Below are 21,291 nucleotides of genomic sequence, written 5' to 3'. Positions count from 1 at the left end.
AACATACTCAAACCTATGGGACACAATGAAAGCAGTGCTAAGAGGAAAGTTCATAGCACTAAGTGCCCACTTAAAGAAAACGGAGAAAGCGCTCATTGGTGACTTAACAGCACACCTGAAAGCTCTGGAAAAAAAAGAAGCAGACTCACCTAGGAGAAGTAGAAGACTGGAAATAATCAAATTGAGGGCAGAAATCAACAAAATAGAAACACAGAAAACAATCCAAAGAATCAATGAAACAAGAAGCTGGTTCTTGGAGAAAATCAACAAGATTGACAAACCCTTAGCCAAACTAATCAAACGGCAGAGGGAGAACACGCAAATTAATAAGATCAGAAATGAAAAGGGGGACATAACCACAGACACAGAGGAAATTCAGAGAATCATTAGATCTTACTACAAAAGCCTGTATGCCACAAAATTGGAAAATGTAAAAGAAATGGACAGTTTTTTAGATAAATACCATATACCAAAGTTAAACCAGGACCAGGTAAATGCTCTAAATCGTCCTGTAAGTCGCGAAGAATTAGAAACTGTTATCAGAAACCTCCCTACCAAAAAGAGCCCAGGACCAGATGGTTTCAATGCGGAATTCTACCAGAACTTCCAAGAAGACCTAATACCTATACTCCTTAAGGTATTTCATAATATAGAAACGCAAGAGTCACTGCCAAATTCCTTCTATGAAGCTACAGTTACCCTGATACCTAAACCACACAAAGACTCAACCAAGAAAGAGAATTACAGGCCAATCTCACTCATGAACATTGATGCAAAAATTCTCAATAAAATACTGGCAAACCGAATCCAAGAACACATTAGAAAAATTATCCATTACGATCAAGTAGGCTTCATCCCAGAGATGCAGGGCTGGTTCAACATACGAAAATCTATCAATGTAATCCATCATATAAATAATCTGAAGGAAAAAAACCATATGGTCATCTCATTAGATGCTGAAAAAGCATTTGACAAAATTCAGCACCCTTTTATGATAAAGGTCTTGGAGAGATTAGGGATACAAGGGTCATTCCTAAATATAATAAAAGCTATTTACAGCAAGCCGACAGCTAACATCAAATTAAATGGAGAGAAACTCAAGGCTATCCCACTAAATTCAGGAACACGACAAGGCTGTCCACTCTCTCCTTATCTCTTCAATATAGTGCTTGAAGTTCTAGCAATAGCAATAAGACAACATAAGGGAATCAAGGGGATTCAATTTGGAAAGGAAGAAGTTAAACTTTCATTATTTGCAGATGATATGATAGTATACATAAGCGACCCCAAAAACTCCACCAAAGAACTCCTACAGCTGATAAACTCCTTCAGTAACGTGGCAGGTTACAAGATCAACTCCAAAAAATCAGTCGCCCTTTTATACACAAAGGATAAGGAAGCAGAGAGGGAAATCAGAGAAGTATCACCTTTCACAATAGCCACAAATAGCATAAGATATCTGGGAGTATCTCTAACCAAGGAAGTGAAGGATTTATTTGACAAGAACTTTAAGTCTTTGAAGAAAGAAATTGAAGAGGATACCAGAAAATGGAAGGATCTCCCCTGCTCGTGGATTGGGAGGATCAACATAGTAAAAATGGCAATTCTTCCAAAAGCAATCTATAGATTCAATGCAATCCCAATCAAGGTCCCATTAAAATTCTTCACAGAGATTGAGAGGACAATAATCAACTTTATATGGAAAAACAAGAAACCCAGGATAGCCAAAAAAATCTTATACAATAAAGGTTCTTCTGGAGGCATTACCATCCCTGACTTCAAACTCTATTACAAAGCTACAGTATTGAAAACAGCTTGGTATTGGCATAAAAACAGAGAAGTTGACCAATGGAATCGTATAGAAGACCCGGATCTTAAACCACAAACCTATGAACACCTGATTTTTGATAAAGGAGCCAAAAGTACACAATGGAAGAAAGAGGGCATCTTCAACAAATGGTGCTGGCATAACTGGATGTCAACCTGTAGAAGAATGAAAGTAGATCCATATCTATCACCATGCACAAAACTCAAGTCCAAATGGATTAAAGACCTCAATATTAATTTGAACACATTGAGCTTGATAGAGGAGAAAGTGGGAAGTACTCTACAACAAATGGGCACAGGGAACCGTTTCCTACGCATAACCCCAGCTGCACAGACTTTAAGGGCAACATTGAATAAATGGGACCTCCTGAAGTTGAGCAGCTTCTATAAAGCAAAAGACATTGTCACTAAGACACAAAGGCAGCCTACTGACTGGGAAAAGATCTTCACCAACCCTGCAACTGACAAAGGTCTGATCTCTAAAATATATAAGGAACTCAAGAGACTAGACGGCAAAATGCCAATTAACCCAATTAAAAAATGGGGTGCTGAATTGAACAGAGAATTCTCAACAGAAGAAGTTCGAATGGCCAAAAGACACTTAAGGTCATGCTCAACCTCCCTAGCTATCAGGGAAATGCAAATCAAAACAACTTTGAGATATCATCTTACACCTGTCAGATTGGCTAAAATCCAAAACACCAATAATAACCTTTGCTGGAGAGGTTGTGGGGTAAGGGGTACACTCATCCATTGCTGGTGGGAATGCAAACTTGTGCAACCACTTTGGAAAGCAGTGTGGCGGTTTCTCAGGAAATTCGGGTTCAACCTACCCCAGGACCCAGCAATTCCACTCTTGGGAATCTACCCAAGAGATGCCCAATCATACAACAAAAGCATATGCTCATCTATCTTCATAGCAGCATTATTTGTAATAGCCAGATCCTGGAAACAACCTAGATGCCCTTCAGTGGAAGAATGGATGAAGAAACTGTGGAATATATACATGCTAGAATACTACTCAGCGGTAAAAAACAATAACATCTTGAATTTTGCAGGCAAATGGATGGAAATAGAAAACACTATTCTGAGTGAGGTAACCCAGACCCATAAAGATGAACATGGGATGTACTCACTCATAGTCGGTTTCTAGCCATAATTAAAGGACATTGAGCCTATAAATTTGGGATCCTTGAGAAGATAATAAGAAGGTGAACTCCCAAAAAAAGATATAGTAATCCTCCTGGATATTGGAGGTAGACACGATCGCCCGGCATAATTGGGAACTTGAGGGTTGGGCAAGACTGGGCCAAGGGAAGATGGGGAGAGAAAAGTGTGAAGGGGAGAACGGGGGGAGCTCGGAGGAATGGGGTGCTTGGGATATAGGAAGGGTGGATATGGGAGCAGGGAAGCATATATCTTAATTTAAGGAGCTACCTGAGGGTTGTCAAGAGACTTGACCCTAGAGGGGTTCCCAGGTTTCCAGGGAGACGCCCCCAGTTAGTGCCTTGGGCAGCTGAGGAGAGGGAGCCTGAAAAGGCCAGTTCCTATAGCCATACTGATGAATTTCTTGCATATCACCATAGAACCTCCATCTGACGATAGATGAAGAAAATGACAGAGCCCCACATTGGAGCACCGGACTGAGCCCCCAAGGTCCGGATGAGGAGCAGAAGGAGAGAGAACATGAGAAAGAAAGTCAGGACCGTGAGGGAACCTCCATCTGGCGACAGATGGGGAAGGTGACTGAGCCCCACATTGGCGCACTGGACTGAGCTCCCAAGGTCCTGATGAGGAGCAGAAGGAGCGAGAACATGAGGGAGAAAGTCAGGAACGAGAGGGGAAAGAAGAAGAACCAATGAAGCCAACGAGATTTCACTTGGCTATTGGAAGGTTGAGAATGTTGCTGAAGTTCCCAGGAGTCTGTGCACACGACCAAGTTGCCAGTGTCTTAACTACTGGAATTGTCAGGTTCACCCCAGTCATGTTCATTGTGAAGGCACCAGGCTATTGGTGAATCTCAGCATCAGCATCATTTGTTGACAGAGTTCCTACTGATTGTGCCACGTATTTGAAGAACCTCCACCTGACGATAGATGAAGAAAATGACAGAGCCCCACACTGGAGCACTGAACTGAGCTCCCAAGGTCCTGATGAGGAGCAGAAGGAGAGAGAACATGAGAAAGAAAGTCAGGACCGTGAGGGGTGCGTTCACTCATGGAGACGGTGGGACAGAACTAATGGGAGATCACCAACTCCAGTTGGAATGGGACTGATGGATCATGCGACCAAACCCGTCTCTCTGATTGTGGCCAACAGCGGGGGCTGACTGAGAAGCAAAGGACAATGGCTCTGGGCTCTGATTCTTCTGCATGGACGGGCTCTGTGGGAGCCTTCTCAGCTTGGCCGATCACCTTCCTGGACCTGGGGGGAGTTGGGAGGACCTTGGTCTTAGCATAGAGTGGGGAACCCTGATGGCTCCTTGGCCTTGAGAGGGAGGGAGGGGAGGTATGGGTGGAGGGGAGGGGAGGGAAGGGGGAGAAGGAGGGGAGGGAAGGGGGAGGAGGAGGGGAGGGAAGGGGGAGGAGGAGGGGAGGAGATGGAAATTTTTAAATATAAAAAAAATAAACCATGAAAAAAAAAAAATCTGTTAGTCTTACTCTAATGTGATGTCATGGTTTCTAGGGTTTGTACTAATACAAAATAGGTGCAGAAAAGTAGAGACTGCTCAATAATTATGAAGAAAAGTGACACAGAGACCAGAAGTATTCTAGCGGTGCTATCTACATAGATAGGACCTACTACGACATAGTAGGAGGGCATTTGTTCATTTCCCCACTGCCCAGACTCCTGAAATAATCACACAAAAACTGTATTAATTAAATCACTACTTGCCCTATTAACTCTAGCTTCTTATTGGCTAGCTCTTACATATTAACTTAACCCATTTCTATTAATCTATGTATCACCACGTGGCTGTGGCTTACGGGCAAGGTTCCGTCCAGCATCTGTCTCTGGCAGGGCTACATGGTGTCTTGTGACTCCGCCTTCTTCCTCCCAGCATTCAGTTTAGTTTTTCCCCCACCTACCTTTATTCTGCCGTGCACAGGCCTAAGACAGGTTCTTTTTTAACCAATGGTATTCACAACATACAGAGGGGAATCCCACATCATATCTACATGCCCTGGGGTTGTTGATCTTTCCTCTGGCAGGTCCAGCAAAAGCAACCCTCCAGGGTCCCCTGGGAACAGATAGGTGCATGAGATTATCTGAAGAATACATTTGAGGTAATAGATGGTAGAGGCCTTCTGCTATGGTCTAAATGTTTGTGTTCTCTCCAAAACAAACATGTCTATATCTTAGCTTTGACTAAGATGGCATCAAAGGGTGGGGTCTCTGAGAGGGAACTGATATTGTTGGCTCTGCCCATCAGGTGGAATCACTATAAAAAGCCTGAGGTAGCTATTTTTCATTCCCCTCTTGGTGGATCTCTCAAGATGTCTTCTTTGGCGCACAGAGTGTTAGCAGATGGTCTACCTGATCTTGGCTTCAGAATGGTAAGCAATTCCTGTTCTCTGTGTGCATGCTAATGTCCCTAAGATTCTTTGATTTTGTAGCCTAAAGCATGAAGATGTATTCTGTGTGACAGCTCTGACTCTGAAGTTTCTTCCACACCCCATTTTAGGAAAACTTAATTAGTTTATGTAGAAGGATGTTCTGGAACATTGACACTCAATGAAAGTTGTTAGATTTTTGTGGTTTGAGTTTTCTTCCCTGTTGTCTTGGGTCCCCATCATTTCCACAGTGTGTGTATTTCAGTTAGGCGATACTGAGGCTCTTGAAGAAATTACGATATTTGAACCCCCTCTACTCTATCTGTGTTGCCTGGACACCTGCCACAAAGAAGAGCCAGAAGGAGAGCAAATGCTGAAGGATGTGGTCCATGGGGAGTATTATTGGAGTATTATTTAATATTATTGATATCATCAGTTATGGAACACCTGTCCTCACAGAGGGCTCTGGGAGTGAAGACACTGAGAGAGGCAAGAAAATGAAACAATCTTGGAAGTGCAGTTTTTCTGGTCATTTTATGATCTTAAGATCCGTTGCAAACTATCAGAATATTCTGTGTGTACAGAGCAGCAGAGGTATTTTAGTGTTCATTTACTCTTTAAAACAACAACAACAAAAACCTCAATGAGTAATTCTTTCAAGCCAATGCATGCATTATTAATCAGGTAATTGGTGTGATTTAGAAATCTTCATATATTTATATGTATTAGTAGTATTGCATTCCCTGAGAAATGCTTGTGCCCACATAAAGTTCCATAGCCTTAATATCAACTTTCCAGCCCAAAGCACTGTGGGATAAGTGTTACTCTATGAGAATAATGATTACTAATGGTTCGGGATTGATTTCTTCATTGTGTAGGAAACTGAGAAAGAACATTATGAAGGACATACCTCAAATGTTTTGAAGAAATGTTCCTATGCAAATTCCAAGCATCAATTCCTCTAGCAGGGATTCTGTGACTAGTGAGAATTACCTGGAGACTCTGTAACTCTGCAAGCTCTTCCCATCAGGGATCTGAAGGCTTCGTGAACTTTTGTAACTTCCCAGGTGGTTGTGTGACAGTAAATGCATGGAAGAATTTTTGCTGTATAGATGCGTTTCTGGAATGTGCTACTGCTAGCATGTAGGGCCCAAGGATCCTATGTCCCATGATACCACCATGTGTATTGTTGGATGGTTTGTGAGTCTCTGAGTCTTTATCCACAAGACTTCAAAACAACTTCCAAACAGTGTCAGGCAAAATGTTTCTGTTCTAGGGTCTGTGGTGGTGGAGGGCAGGCACAATGATAGCTGAAAACAGTCCTCGGGATGAAATAGACATTACACATGGGTATCTTATGTTAACAAGGAGTTCAGCTGAGGTCTGCACTGAGGAAGCTCGAGGGCCTTAGAACTGGGTGGCTTTGCTGGCACCCACACAACTCCCTGGGTCCGGCCTTGAGAGTTGATAGCTGCAAATGTGGACCCCCAGCTATAAAAAATTCTGGTATATTCTGATCCTGACCCATTCTGACGAACTGTGCAAGATGATTCAAACATTACTCCATGGTTTGAGTGCAGCGTAAAGGCGATATGCAGGGCCCCACCAGACATTTGTCTCCTGTCAGGGTCCGGGAGCATTTGTTCCACAACCCCCAGAGCACTAAATATCTCTTTCAAATGTAGGAGGAAAGAGTCTTTTCTAAGGCCAGTTTTCAACCTGTGTTTGAAAATTTTATTCCAAAAAGATGGGAAACATACATTTTCATTTTGTTTCGAATTAGTACAGTACACAGCTGGTTCTCCTCATTGCGGGGGAAGCCCTGGGACCACTTGCGAGCTCTGTTTCTGATATTTCATCTCTCCTTTATTTACTTGGCAGAGTTTGACAAGAAGTCTCAGGCACACAATGTATCTCCATTAGCAGGGTAACTGGGGGTTGTACTGTGTAATTTCCAGTCGGCCGGAATGGTAACTTGCATTCTTGATATTTTTGTAAGCTGACTTCTCTGTCATGGCATCTACAAGAATGTCCCCTCCATCCATGTCATCTGTGAGTCTTGAATGACATGGTCTATTTCACATCTTTACTACATGTAGGTGCATATTTAAAATGCTTAGAAGAAAGGCAATCTGATGCCCATAAACAGGATTTTCTGACCTCAATCAAACCATGATAAAAATGAAAACAAATCTGGCTGGATTTCTGAGAGCATCATAGATTTGAGGCTCTAAAATGTTATTTGCATTGAACTCGACCATGTCTAAAAGGTTTGTTCAGTAAACTATCAACATTTTTATTTTTACAGGTGATTCAGTTATCAATGGACAAGTATCACTTAAAGAGAGAAGGGCTTCATGGGTGTCAAAATTTCTCTCTTCGTTCCAAGAAACTGAGGTGGTGGGAAAGGTAAAAGTAAGCCAGCAAGTCAAACACTACACATTCCTTTGCCTTTTCCATAGTTTTATAGCCTGCATTCCAAAAACTCCAAGAATTAATTAAAGGTGCATCTTCTATCAGGTTTCCATGGACAATTCTAGAGGCCCAGCCTTTAGAGGGAAGGGAAAGATTCTCCCCATTCATCAGGTACGTCTTCAATTACTCATGGCCCCGGTGCTATCTGGGAAGTGTCTTCAATAATTGATAATGCAAAGGGCATGATAGGAAGTAACAATGCAATTTATAGCAGAGAGATAAAACCCAGACAGAAGAACACTCACCTTATAATGCAATTAATATGAAAGTAATTATGAGGGTTGGTTCTAATTAGAATACTCACTGAAATCAAGATAAAATGACCAGCGTTGCATCCTGGGGTTGGCGCTTCATTCTCCAACTTGAAAAGTTACATGCTTTTCCCAAGTAGGACATGAAAATCTCTACTGTTCAGATGGTGCCGTGTAAACATTGAATTGAAGTTGATTGTCTGCCCCATAGCTATAAAGCCATCCAACAAAACACAATTTGTATTTCACAAAATTTTACCTTGTGCTTAATAGTTGAATGGCTGGTATGCCCACATAAATACTGGACTGGGTGTGTATCCCCAAAAGATAAACTTTAGTCCTCACTTTTGATAGCCACGAGACTGTATTAGATAAAAATGTCATTGACCTTGTGTGAAGTCATACTAAGTGGGTCCTAATTCCAACAATTGCTGGCTTTGTAAGAAGAAACAACATGTGCATGGTACAGGAGCGAAGGTTCCGTGAAGAGGGAGGTGAAGAGAAGGGACCACTATAAGCCAAAGAAGGTAGAAGATGGCCAGGAGGGAGAAGTACCAGATCCTCCTGCTGACATCTGATCTGCCTCAGCACATGCAGGAAACACATTCTATTGTTTTAAGCCACCCAGTTTGTGGTACTGGTTAACACTGGGAAACTAATAGCACACACATTTTTTTTCATGTCCACATTAAGAAATTTATTCAAAATAAGCCTTTAAAAACTCTGTATTGGGGGCTGGAGAGATGGCTCAGCCGTTAAGAGCATTGCCTGCTCTTCCAAAGGTCCTGAGTTCAATTCCCAGCAACCACATGGTGGCTCAGAACCATCTGTAATGAGGTCTGGTGCCCTCTTTCCTGCAGACAAAATATTGTATACATAATACATAAATAAATAATTTTTTAAAAACTCTGTATTGTTGACAAGTACCAAATTTTTCATCGAAGTTAAAAATATTTCAATGTCCACAACGTTGAAGACAAAAGTAGATGTCATTCAATCTTAATGAACATAAGATGATTTCCTGAACTTAGAACTTCATAAACGTTTCCTTCAGGAGTTGTTCCAATGTCAGTCTTTGGGGGTGGTGCTGGTGTAGCTCAGCAGTAGAGCAACACATGGCTAGGATTTATGATAGCACAAAAGAATGAAGGAGAGAAGCAGACGAGGGAAAGAATTTCCTACAGAAGTGTAGGATCTAGTCTTTATTTAAAAAACAAAATGAAACAATCCAAAAGCAAGGGGGAAGGAGGCGGGCATGAGTTCCTAGCACTGGAGAGGCTGAGGCAGGAGGATCATGAATTTGAGGCTACCCTAGCCTATGTAACCTCTTTATCAAAAGAGGCAACAACAATTAAAAAAACATGCTCAACAGAAAAAAGAGTTGTGATTTCCTAACATCAGCACATAACCATCAGTGCTGTGTGCTCAGAACTTAGTCCTTTCTTAAGAACTCAGTGAGGGATGTGGTGAACTGGCAGATTTGGTAATCACCCAGATTAGTAATATATTGTATGTGGTACAATGCCAGGCTGACAGGCAATATTGGTGTGATACACAGTGCTGGGGTGATATGCAATACTGGGGTGACAGGAAGTGTTGAGGTGATTGTAAATGAGGGTACAGGGAGAACATAAAACTAGATTGTTCCATAGATAGAAATAAAGGTTTATTGGGGAATCAAATTGTAGTCAGATTTTCTTTGGATCGTCTGCTCCCAAATAATGACACAGAGACTTCTGATTAATTATGAAAGCTTGGCCTTAGCTTAGGTTTGTCCCCAAGTAGCCCTTACAACTTAATATTAGCCAGCTTATATTCATTGACATTCTGCCACACGGCTATTTACCTCTCCTCAGTACCATGAATCCAACGTACCCCCATCTCACTGGCAAATCCCAGCTCTCTTCTTCCCAGAGCTCCTATCTCTTCCCAGAAGTCCTAACTCTCCTCTCCTGCCTAACTATTGGCTGTTCCGCTCTTTATTGAACCAATCAGAAGGTGCCGTATCAGAGACTCATCTTTACAGTGTACAAAAAGATTGTCCCACAACATTAAACTGCCAAGATTGTCTCTTCGGCAAGGGGACAGAAAGAGCAGCAAAAAAAGCGGGATGGCCTTGCCAGTTTTATGGGGAGCAGGTAGCGGGCTATGAGTCGGCACAACCTGGGAACTAGTGTGGGAACTTCCATCTGTTAAGGTCTTGGAGTTCCCTGGGAGCTCTGTGCACATTTCTGAGGGTGACTGCTCTAGGGGGCTGATAAGTCAAGTGGCAACTAGGCCTGACAAACAGAAACCCGCTCCACAAAGTTTCTGATGAATTCTGCTTTCAGTTTTGTTTATCCGCGAGCAAATGCTTCTGTCAGCCCAGTCAGATTCTAACCTGAGCTGAGCACAGGTTGTCTTTCAGAATATTGTCTACAGCACTACCATTTGGGGGGTTTGCTTTAGATCTAACAATGATAAATAGTGCTGGGGTGACAAGCAATGTGGAGGTGATTTGCAATGCTGGGGCTCTGAACAATGCTGTTTTCATAGGTATTGTTGGGGTGATATGAAGTGTTGGGTCACTGGGCAATACTGTGGTCATAGGCCTTGGGGTGTCAGGCAATGTTTGGGGTGAAAGAGACTCCCAGACTGAAAGCATGGGTTTGCAGGTTTATAGAAACAACTCAGGATTGAGGAAGAACAAAGATATTTTTCATAGGCCATCCTCCATAATTATTCAAGTTTATGATGAGAACAGGTGTCGCCCTCAGAAGGGTGTCTGGCTTTGCCTCCTGTATCTTCAGAGCTAGAACGTCAGAAGGCCAGAGGAAGCGTCTCCTGGATGTGTTAAATACCCATGTTTAAAGTAGCTTATGGGAAACTTTAATTATGTGGACATTTTCCTTAGATACAGCACACATTAGCCTTCCGTCTTTATTGTAACAAATGTTATGTTAGCTGCCAAAACATAACATTTAATTTTGGAAACAATTTTTTTAATTAATTTGTCCTTATTTAGAAAATTCTTGCGCATGTAAATGGGGTTGTCTGTGCTCTGTGTTGATATTTAAGGTGCTTACATAACCATATGGAAAATGAGATGAAAATTCCTGTTTACATTTCTTGAACATTTTACATATTTTTTAAAGTTCAAATTTTTTAATGTTAAAAGTGTTCTTGTTTATAACGCACATAAATATGGTTCTCAGAAAAGTAACTTTAATAAATGTCTTTTTGCTTGGATTGAAAGGCGCTGCTTTGAGTTCAGCATCTCCCACGGGGTGACTGTTTGTGTCTCACACTGGCAAGGGGAAGCCCCGAAGGCATGTTTCGTGAGGTTCACAAACTGCTAGTCTCTAGTTCGTGCACACTTTGCAGGGCTCTGACCCAACAACACAAATTTAATGTATTTTTCCCCTTTTACACAGCCTCAGCCACCATCCCAAGGTTTCATGCTAGTGACCTTACAAATTGAGTTGGCATTTTTTTTCCCAGCCACATTCAACAGTTTGAATTTTGCTTTTAAATTTGGCTGCCTTTAGGCAAAGTGTACATCACAGGCTCTTCTCGGTCTACTACTGCCTGCACTTTTTGTTCATTTAAAATTTCCCATCTGGCCCCCCAAGGCATCTGAGGTTTTTACTTGGGCTACAGATTCTTCTAGAATTAACAACCAATGGCAAAAGTTGCCAGTTCAAGGGTTGTTGCAATAGGAGGGCTTGCTACTCTTGCTTTCAAATGGTTAGGAAAATTTAACTAGGTGGATTAATTTTCCTTGAGTCTTGAGGCTCACCATAGAAGCCCCAGGCTATTCCAGGAGTGGTCCAGGCAACTCAGAACTGGGTGGGGAAGGGTCCAGTTGAGGAGCATGTGGCAGACTCTTGTGTGCTCTGGCAAACATTTGATACCATCGCAGAAAGCAGCTGAACTGGCTGAACCTCTCCTGTCTCCCACAGTGCCAGTAGCTAGGGAGCCATGACTTCAGAATGGTTATTGCATTGATGACAGTATCTGCCCCAGTGTAGGACATAACCTGCCACCATCATCCTGAGAACATTGAGCGAAAGCGGAGCATAGGATTTAACACTGAAAATTAGAAGTTGATCCTACTTCTTAGACTAAAATTGAGATTGACAAAATTGAGGTTTATCTACATAAACCCTTAAACAAAGATGTGGCTCTGAATCCTAATTAGGGAACTGGGTGAAAGAAATGAAGCTGGGGATTTTGTCCTGTTTAATTTCTTCAAGGAATTTCTTCAAGAAGAGAAGGAAGTCATCCAGCTATAGTTCTCTCCCTAGGCTGTTTCAGGTTGGCTTGCTGACACATTTTGGCCACACAGGCTTGCAATGATAGCTTTTGCATTGGATAGAACTTCTGAGACTACTTATGACTTAATTGTGGGGCCCAAGGCTCTGAGCCATCTAATTGTTGGTGTACTAGGACACCATCGGCTTCTTACTGCATTACTCTAGGATTAGAATTAGGCTCTGTATAAAATTCCAAACTCAGATACTCTCTCCATCATTTACTTTAACACATTCCATGTGGAGAGCTGGTTTGTTAAAAGGCCACAGATTACTAACAATGGAGATACTTGAAACGTGTTTGTATTAAGAATCTTGGCTGTGACAGCATTGCCTGGTGATTGGCTGAAAATCTAAAGTGAGTGATAATCACCCAGAAGTTTGGAACCAGTTTTAAAAACAAGAAACAAGCCCAAGGCCTGAGATTATTTTTATGTGATGAATGTAATCCCCAAGTCCCTTAAAAGACCTTATCTAATAAAGGAGTTCATTATGGATACAGGATCCGAGATCCACTAAAAACAAATCACATTTCTATATACAATAAACATGCAGAAACTGAAATTAAAAATACAACACTATAGCCAGTTATGGTGGTGCATGCTTTTAATCCCAGCCCTGGTGAGGCAGAGGCAGAGGAATCTCTGTGAGTTCAAGGCCAGCCTGGTGTACAAAGTGAGATCCAGGACAGCTAAGGCTGTTACACAGAGAAATCCTGTCTTGAAACACAAACAAACAAATAAAAATCCACTATTAGGCAAAAAGAGACAACTTGACAATTAAGAGCTTATAATGTTCTTTCAAAGGATCTGAGTTCGTTTCCTGACACCCACCTCAGGCAATCTACAACTGCATATACCTCCAGCTACAGAGGAGCCAATGCCCTCCTCTGGGCTCTGTGGGTGCTGTACTAATATGTATATGTGTGCACACATACACATCTTTAAAAATCTACAACACTGAATAGAGTTATTTGAAGAAAGCAGCGTACTTACCTATATATTTAGCAAACATCTACAGGATTTGTATGCTAGCAATAACAGAATGTAACTGAGTGAAATCAAGGAAGATCTTTGTTTTTTCTTTTTCTTTTTTTTTTAAGATTTATTTATTTACTATATATACAGTGTTCTGACTGCATGCCAGAAGAGGGCATCAGATCTCATTGTAGATGGTTGTGAGTCATCGTGTGGTTGCTGGGAATTGAACTCGTGGCCTCTGAAAGACTAGCTAGTGCCTCTTAACCTCTGATCCATCTCTCTAGCCCCATCAAGGAAGATCTTGCAAAGTGAAAAGACATACAATGCTCATGGATTGGAAGCCTCGATGTAGCAGCAGTATAATTCTCCCTGAACTAATCTCTATGCATCATACAATTTGAGGCACAATAGCAGCAAGATGTTTCAGAGATATAGAAAGATTGTTCTGAATCTTATGTGGAGAGGCTGGAGTTCTAAAGTAGCTACAAAAAAAAAAAAGAATAAGAATAAAAAGAAGCCTTTAATCCCAGCACTCGGGAGGCAGAGGCAGGCGGATCTCTGTGAGTTCGAGGCCAGCCTGGTCTACAAGAGCTAGTTCCAGGACAGGCTCTGGAAACTACAAGGAAACCCTGTCTCGAAAAAACCAAAAAAAAAAAAAAAAAAAAAAAAAAAAAAAAAAAAAAAAAAAAAAAAAAAAAAAAACCTAAATACAGAAAAAGAAAATAGAACAATGTAGTAAGGAGGCTGCTTATTTGTTTCCTGGTTGCCCAGACTCCAGAAATAACCACACAGAAACTGTATTAATTAAATCACTGCTTGGCCAATTACTTAAGCATATTGCTAGCTAGCTCTTACACCTAGAATTAACTCATATCCATTATTTTATATTTTACCATGAGGCTCGTGGCCTACCAGCAAGGTTTCATCATGTCTTTCTCTGGCAGTGGATCCATAGCTTCTCCTTGACTCCACCTCCTTTCTTCCAGCATTCAGTTTAGTTTTTCCCACCTAGCTCTGTTCTGATCTGCACAGGCCAAAGACAGTTTCTTTATTAACCAATGGTGTTCACAGCATACAGAGGGGAATCCCCACATCACAACAAGCTACATTTGTTAAATTAAAGAGGAAAAAAATTTATTTTTAAAAATTTATTTATTTATTATGTACAGTGTTCAGCTTCCATGCCTGCAAGCCTCATTACAGATGGTTGTGAGCCATCATGTGGTTGCTGGGAATTGAACTCGGGACCTCCGGAAGAGCAGTCAGTGCTCTTAACCTCTGAGCCATCTCTCCAGCCCAAGAGGAAAAAAAATTTAAAGACAAAAAGTAATGGCACTACTGAATGTTGGTAAAATTGTGCAAAAACGGAGTTATTTGAACAGTTCTGGTGTGAAGGTGAAACTGCCCAGATGCTATGGAAAATAGTTCTTCAGTTTACAAGAACATTAAACCTGCAGCCACCAGAGGATGCAGCCATTTCAGTCCTGGGTGTTAGCCCACAAAAATAAAAATAAGCTTGTATTCAAAAAAAAAAAAAAAAAAAAAAAAAACACCTGTAGATGAGTGTTTCTAACATTGGTACCTGTAACAGCCCCAAACTCTAAGAATCTCACATTTTTTTCAACAGGTTAAGCCAACTATGATGTAACCCGTGGAGTGCGTAGAGCACACAATACTCCTTAGCAGTAAGATCACAGGATGAATGTGTGCGCTAGTTAGAGGATCTCCAGGGAACGAAAGTGAAAAAGGTCAAGGCCAGGGGCTGGAGAGGTGATTCAGCAGTTAAGAGACGCACTGCTTGCACAGGACCCAAATTTACTTCCTAAGACTCACATGCTAGATGCTAACCATTACTCCATTTCCAGGGGGCCCAAGACTCTGTGGCTTCCACGGACACCTGCAGGTAGGTTATAGTGCACATAAGCTCACAAAAGCACATGTGTGCACACACACAAATAAATCAAAGTAATGAATAAATCTTTTTTAAAAAGAGAAAAAGTTCAATTCAAAGGTTACTTTATATAGGATTACATTTTTGCAATGAAAACCTTTTAGAAATAGAGGCCCAAGAATTGGGCATTATAGACAAGAAAGGACACAGCTTCATGAGAAAACTTATGAACTTATGGTGTTGAACTGTTCAAGATCTTAACTGTGCTTGTGGATTCATTAATCCAAAGAACTAATAATGGATTAACTCTACACAGTGTCTATGGAACGTACAAACAAGGACAGTTGCAAATGAGAAAGGCTGGGCAGGAACAGTGGGTCTCAGCACGGTTGCTGTCACAGTTGTACTGTATCTGTTTGGTAAGCCTGAGCCAAATGCACTAGGCAGCTCTCAGACGTTCTTAAAGTCACAGGAGAAGAACTGGGGAGGTAACCCAATCTGTGATGCAAGCACCGGCCTTGCAAGCATGAGAACCTGAGTTTGATCTTCAGACTCCCTCCTCCCAACACTCAAAAGCTGGACATGGTGACGTGTCCTCTTGTCATCCCAGAACCAGGGAGCAGAGACAAGCGGATCCCCAAGCCAGGTGACCACCCAGCCTAGCCTGTTGAGCAAGTTCCAAGTCAGCAAAAGTCCTGTCCCAGGAGACGGCAACTGATTAATGACAGTTGAGGTTGTCCTGGGCCTGCATACACTCTTGCTTACACAACACACTCACATGTGCACACACGCACACATCACACTGGTGGATCTGTAATGATCTCAAAACAAAAGAAGAGAGTTTAAATGAAGAGTTGACAACATCCTATGTAAGTGTGTTTGAGGAACTGAAAAAGAAGATAATTAAAGGATCTTTGATAAAGAAAGGACCAATAAGAAATGTCACCATAAAGGTCATTGTGACTATGTGTGTATCAGTAGATTTAATCACTGTGTGGTAGAACTCTGGCCTGGGTACTATGTGTTCTAGGAATTGCCAAGCGTTCAAATACAAACACTTTTCCTTCGCAAGAACTTTAACTTTAATATGCAGCTTTCCACTTGCATGTTCAGGGAAAATGAAACAAAGGGCTTTTCCCTTCCTTCTTATTCTGATACAAATTTTTTATGTTTCAAATTTCAACTTATCTGTGGATCTGATAATTGAGAAGGGAAACTCATTCTTCTGAGGCAAAATTGATCTTGCTAATTTCTGTTCCTATGTCTTATTTTGGCTTTTTTTTAAAAAAAAATTTAAAGCTTTCTTTGTGTGAGTGTTTGTGTGTGTGTGTGTGTGTGTGCACATATACACGTGTCCTTGTGTCCATCAGCACACAACAATGCAGGAACAGTATATATCTATCTACAGCCATCTACAATGGTATGCAGGAAGAGTATGTATCTATCTACAGCCATCTACAATGGTATGCAGGAACAGTATATATCTATCTACAGCCATCAACAATGGTATATCATTTTTTATATTAGGATAGGTTAACCTCCATTTTCCATCCCTCACCTCTGGAAACTAGCAGGCTAACACAGGTGTGTTGAGAAATAACAGTTAAAATACCAATGCCTGTTTACTACTGTGTGTGTGAGAGAGAGAAAGGTGGTAGAGAGAGAGAGAGAGAGAGAGAGAGAGAGAGAGAGAGAGAGAGAGAGAGAGGAAGAAGAAGAAGAAGAAGAAGAAGAAGAAGAAGAAGAAGAAGAAGAAGAAGAAGAAGAAGAAGAAGAAGAAGAAGAAGAAGAAGAAGAGGAGACAGACAGAGAGTGTGTGCATTTGGATACATGCAAACCCAACACACACATGTGTGTCAGAAGGGACAACTTCAAGTACACATCCTCACCTGCCACCTTGTTGTGAGACAGGGTCTTCTTGTTCTCCACTGCATACCTCAGGCTAGCTTGGCTGTCAAGGAAGTGAGATATGGATTGCAAAGGTTTCCGGGAAGTACAAAGAACAAGCCCAAGTTCGAATAGGAGTGTGTTTTATTTAGAGGAATTGCATGAGGCATTTGTAGGTTGAGCTAAGTGAGCAAGGATGAAGGAAGTAAAGGAGCTGCGAGAGGAGATGGGGGTGGGGATGCCATTTAGGCATCTGGGTCATTAACCATGTGACCTCAGTGTGTTCCGCCACTGGAGAGTACGAGTACAAGCAAATGGATTTAGCCTCTCTCTTACAAGAATCACTGTGGTACTTGAATTGGGCATACATGACAAAAGATAATGTCAATTCCAGAAATGCAGGCGTGAGGTTACTGAAATAGCCCTGACAAGCAATAAGACGGCCATGGAGTTTGAAGACAGGTCAGATTCTCAATACACTTCGGAGTGATCTCATAGGGTTTACCACATAGGATATGAAAGTCAGAAAGATGGCAAGGAAAGTTCAAGGCCTGGGGGTCCTAACGTTTCAATTAATACATTCAGCAAATATTTATGTAAATTTCTTTGAGTTTACAAGGCAAGACAGCTGAGGCCCGAGGGAGAACAAGAGTAAGAAATACGATGAGGCAGGAGAATGTCCTAGCCTTGCCCGCATGCACTTACAAACCCAAAGGTCAGCTCAGTCCTTTAAAGGCCAACTAGGTTTGTCACACATCACCTACCAGCCCCTGACACACGCAGGTACCTTCCGGGTCTATAGTCCAACTTATTCACTACCCAAAATGACCTGTCCAGTCTTGGTTTCCAATGATCCCTTGTTAAATAAAACGTTTTGAGTCTGCTTCTGCTAAGACCCATAAATAAGCAGCTGCAAAACTTTATGTTAATGTTACAGGTGTTCCCTGATGGTTGACGCCTTGCAAATTAAATGAGTGATACATTCATTCATCCAGAAAATGTTTATTAAGTACCTACTGTATGCCAGAAACATTACTGGACAATGGTAATAAAAGCAATGGCCAGGTTCAAAATTCATGCGTTAATATGGAGAAAATACTGGAAATGTAGAGAAAATACTGCAAAATAAAATATGTTAGATAATAAAAGGTGAAAAGAAAACATGAACTCAAGAAGAGGATTAAGATGAGGGCGGTAGCCGGGCGGTGGTGGCGCACGCCTTTAATCCCAGCACTCGGGAGGCAGAGGCAGGCGGATCTCTAAATTCAAGGCCAGCCTGGTCTACAAGAGCTAGTTCCAGGACAGGCTCTAGAAACTACAGGGAAACCCTGTCTCGAAAAACCAAAAAAAAAAAAAAAAGATGAGGGCTGTAGTTTTAATTTTATATAAATTGCACCTTGGCCACTAGAGATATCACAGGCTAGTACTCTACTTTCAAAATGATAAATGCGGTGCAAATACGAGAGTCTTCCTCACTTCAAGGTAGAACATTTGCCCGCAGAGAAGGTTAACGAGGAATGTTAATTCTCCTCTCTCCGGATCTCTGCCTTTAAAAGGAACTGTCTTTTTATATTAAAACACGAGGACAGTAGCCTTTGGAAAAGATGTGCACTCTAATTAAAATGGAGAGATTAGCCGCCCCAGAATATTTGCCAAGCCTAGGAAGGTAATTTAATGAAGTGTATACAATTTTATCTGGCTTTAATTTTTAATGAGATAATTTATAATGTGTGCCTATTTCTCTCATATACCTGCATCGGCCTAGTAGCGAACCTGTTTACAAAGCCTGGAGTGGAACGGGTTTTGGATCCATTGATCAGGGCTCTTCATGCCTGCCTTTCAGACTCTTCTAGCTTTAGTAGGGTTGGGTTCCCAGTTTGAGACTCTGGAAAGTAGTAAGGTTATGAAAAGGGAAAGTTGTGTTGAGAAATCTACTTTGAAACAAGTTGGCTAGTCCCTTTGTTGGTTAGTCCCTAGCTGATTAATTTCTTTGTTGGCTAATTCTTAGTTTGTTAGTCCCTAGTTAGTTAGTCCCTTCGTTTGTTAGTCCCTAGTTGGTTAGTCCCTTTGTTTGTTAGTCCCTTTGTTGGCTAGTCCCTAGCTCATTATTCCCTTTATTGGTTAGTCTCTTTGTTGTTTCCTGCATCTAACCCATAAATATATCCACAGTGCATTGGTATCCAAGGCCATGCATGTTTGAATAAAAGACAGTATAGTTTGTATAATAGTAAATGCCATGTGATGTGGGCTGTGCCATAAAACATAGAATACGAATTAATATTTGTGTTTTCCATTTCTTTCAAGAACACATCATGATTGGGTTTTCCAGCCAACTGAGGGAAGACATGAATGGGTATCTTACTTTGACCAGCGCAATGGAATGGCAATGACAGCATAGTATTTACACTTTTTTTTCAATATCTATTTTACTTACATGTATCAATTATACAATTCCATACATGCATACACCATTCACTGATCAAATCCAATTTTCATTTAGCCCTATTCTTTCTGTTAATAACCTTGACACTATTATAGTTTCAAGCAGACTAACTCTAATTTCCACATGTGAGAAAGCTTTCATCCCTGTTTTTTTCTGCTTAGTTTGTTTCACATAATATAAAGACCCCAGCTGATTTTACTGCAATTGACAGGATTCTACGACATATTTTCTTATTAATTCCTCTGTAGAGGAGGCATTCAGGCCAGCTCTTCATCTCAGCCCAAGAAACATGAGCATCCAGCTACCTTTTTGGTGTAGTGTTCCATTTGCTTTGACTATGTGTTTGTGTGGTGTATCTGTGTTGAGTTTTAAGGAGCAACTGTTCCTGATAAGATACATTATTAGCATCAGCATATGAAAACTGGATTTTCTCCATGTTCTTACCAGCACACTTGTTTTGTTGGAGTCTCCTAAGAGCAGTGCTGTTGCATTAATTTCTCCTAGAATGACGCTTCACCCCAGATAGGCCCTCATGACAGATCAAAGAAATGATTCTGTCCAAGTCCAGCTTGCAAGACAGTGTGAGTTTATTTAAAGGAGAGCTGGTAGGTCACAGGAGCTTGAATGACCAAAGATCAGCTGCAGCTCTGAGAAGTGGCATCCCAGAATGGGTGACCATCTCTCAAAAGCTGAATAAATAGAGTCCCCCCTTCAGTTAGCAGGCTCCCTCTTCCCTCTGCAAGCTTTAGTGTTCAGCGCCTCCCAAGATCACAGCCAGCTGAACAGAATCACATGCATCTAGGAGGGGCTGTGGGAGGAGGGGTTTGGCTAGCATCTCAGCTGAGGGTCAAGTGACTCTCCCCACACCCTCCTCCTACAAGGGAACATCTAGTGGGTCTCCCACAGGTAGCCACAGCCACTCTGATTAAGACAGTAACAGCCATGCTATGCCCAGAGGACAGTGTTCTGCAGTTACTATAGTTTTAATTTACATTTTCCTGATAGTTAATGAATGGGATTTTTTTTTTCATTTACTTATTGGCCATTTGTATTTCTTCCTCAAAGTCACGTCAGCTCAGATCATTTGCGATTTTATTTTTCACTACGGTTCTTATCTTTTAGTCATTTGTTCACAGTGTTATGAATTCTGGATATTAATCTCTTGCCTGATGAAGCTGCAGACACTTTTTGATCAACGCCTGGTTGTCTGATGTGCTATGACCTGTTTCCTTCGCTGTACTGAAAATGCTTTTAGTTTGATGTAATCCCGTCTGTCAACTTTGCTTTTGTTTCCGGTATTTTGTGTATGTGTGTGGTGGGGCATCTATCAAGATAATTATTATCTGAATATTATCTTAAAGTATTTCTCTTAAGTTTTCACCAGCCAAAATCTTGCATTTGTGTTTTGGGTCCATTTTGAGTTGATTTTTGTATAGGTTAAGAGACAGGATTCGAGTTCCCAATTTTCTACATGTGGATTTTCAGGTTTTCTTGCTGAAGTGGCTACCTTTTCCTAATTACTTTTTGGAGGGGCACCGTTGGCTCCCCAAGAAAAGGTTTGTTCTGGATACCTCTCTCCATTGAGCTTCATGTTGGCTTTGGCTGTCATGCTTTCCTGGTTACTATGGCTCCACTGTAGGAACTGAGGTCAGGAGTTTTTATTTTGATCCCAACAGGTCTTCTGGTTGTGT

This window comes from Arvicola amphibius, chromosome 2 (assembly GCF_903992535.2).
Source record: "Arvicola amphibius chromosome 2, mArvAmp1.2, whole genome shotgun sequence".
Classification (NCBI taxonomy): Eukaryota; Metazoa; Chordata; class Mammalia; order Rodentia; family Cricetidae; genus Arvicola; species Arvicola amphibius.
Note: the sequence above shows the minus strand (reverse complement) of the source record.